Source organism: Dipodomys ordii, unplaced genomic scaffold (genome assembly GCF_000151885.1).
Source record: "Dipodomys ordii isolate 6190 unplaced genomic scaffold, Dord_2.0 Scaffold167, whole genome shotgun sequence".
NCBI lineage: Eukaryota > Metazoa > Chordata > Mammalia > Rodentia > Heteromyidae > Dipodomys > Dipodomys ordii.
Window position 1 is genome coordinate 2,501,019 of NW_012267383.1, and position 2,288 is coordinate 2,503,306.

Sequence of the window (2,288 nt, forward strand, 5' to 3'; positions counted from 1 at the left end):
GTGTAATATATAGCTTAGAATCTCTGTATAAAACACATATAAATGATAGCTATTTTGCCATTAATGCAGGAAAAAGTGTTAATTAGCCATTAATGCAGAAAAAGTGTTAATTAGCAGTAACATAAATGAAAGCAGTCTGTTGTTTAATTAATAGAAAAGGTAACATAAGTCAAAGCAGTCTATTATTACAGTCTTCAATCTCTCTCTCTTCCTCTCTCTCTCTCTCTCTCTCTCTCTCTCTCTCTCTGTCAATTGTGAGGCTTGAACTCTGGCCTGGGTGCTGTCCCTGAGCGCTTTAGCTCAAGGCTAGCACTCTACCACCATTGAGCCACAGCACTACTTCTGGTTTTCTGGTGATTAATTGGAGACAAGAGTTTTATGGACTTTCCTGCCCTGGCTGGCTTTGATCCTCAGATCTGAAGCCAGATCTTGGCCTCCTGAGTAGCTAGGATTATAGGTGTGAGCCACCAGCCACCAGCTCTAATCTTTAATCACCAATACAGGTACTCTAAAAGAATGAATTTATTTACAACATACGTGACCTACAACTTGCAGGTATGAAATGGTTTGTGATTTACTTTTCTTTCAAAAATTTCCTTTCTTCAGATCTACTGGTTTCTAAGGTTCTGAGTCTTAACTTTTTTTTAAAGTCTGTTATAGATCAGAGCATGGTAGAGGTTCAAAGTTTGGGGGTATGTGCGCTCGTGTGTGCGCGCGCACATGCGTGTGCACCAGTACTGGGGCTTGAACTCAGGGCTTAGGGGCTGTCTCCTAGCTTCTTTGCTTAAGTCTGGTGTTCTACTGTTGGAGCCACAGCTCCACTTCCAGCTTTTCAGTGGTTAGTTGGCAATAAGAGTCTCATGGATTTTCCTGCCTGGACTGGCTTTGAACTTGAATCCTCAGACCTCAGTCCCCTGAGTAGCTAGGGTTACAGGCGTGAGCCACCAGTGCCGAACTAGAGGGTGACATTTCTGAGGGCTACTAGCACTCAGATAGCACCATGCACATAGATGTAACATTCAGAAGTTCTGGTATGTTCAAGGGCATTTGTGGAAATTCCCAGATACTTCTGTTTTCTTGTGGGAGGAAGCCAAGTGTTTCAGAGTATGGAGTTTAAAGTGATCAACGCGGGGGGGGGGGCATTTCTGAGAGAGGAAGCCCCACCCGCAGCTGCAATTTGGGGGAGGAGGGTGGAGAGCCAGGTGGTTAAGAGGATGCTATTGAGCTCAGCCTGGTTAAAAAGTGGAGCGTTGGCCGGGCTGGACAGAAGTCAGACTGCCTGATCATCTCAGATCTGTGGACATCCACCGGCCTTCTAGAGAGTAAACAAACCTACCAGCAGGGTTTTCTAGAAGCCAGGCAGGGCAGGCTTTCCCGCTGGTTCCTGGGGCCGGCACCCGGGTCAGGGCGCGCGGGCGCTGACTGCTGGGCAGGGAGGGAAGCGGGTTTCTTCCCTCCGAGGCGCGGGGAAGAGCGCCACGGTTTCCCTTTGGGACGCGGAAAGCCCTGTTGCCTCCTCCAGGCAAAGATGCTAACTCTGTTAAGTGAGGGCTTGTGGAGAAGGAAAGATGGCTCACACCCGGGTCCGCGCGTGCAGGCCGAAGGGCAGCGCCGCGGATCCCGGACACGGCCCAGACCCGGGCCAGCCGCGGCCAGCTGCTGTCCAGCAGCAAGACAGAGCCGGCGCGGCGGCCACACCTGCCACCTGAGCTACTCAGGAGGCTGAGGCAGACCTGAGGACCCAAGCTCAAAGCCTCTGAGCCTCCTGATCCCTGAACAACCAGCAAAAACACTTGGAAGTGGAGGTGTGGTTCAAGTAGTAGAGCACCTGCCTTGAGTGAAAAAGCCAAGAAAGGCCCTGAGTTCCAGCCCAGGGCTCACATGCACACACCATTTACACACACACCATTTACACACACACACCATTTACACACACACACACATCTATGTGCATATAGATTTATGTGATGAAACACCAAAGCAGACGTGCACCCCCGCCTGCAGTCCGGCGGCGCTGGCTCCCGGGGGTCGGGGCGGGCTGTGAGCAGGGCGAGCCGGGCCCCGACGCAGCGCATCCCGGGCAGGAGCCGGCCGGGGAAGAATCCCAGGGCGCAGGGCGCCCACGCGAGTCTGGTACTGGCTCCTGGCACGGGCCGTGGGGTCGCGGCGCTGCCCCGATCCTGGGGTCGCTGGCTGCCCCGGTCGCGGCGTCTCTCGTGGCCCCGATCACGGGTCGTGGCGGGCACCGTCCGCCCTCGAGGTCTCCGCCCCGGCTCCCGGGCGCCCGC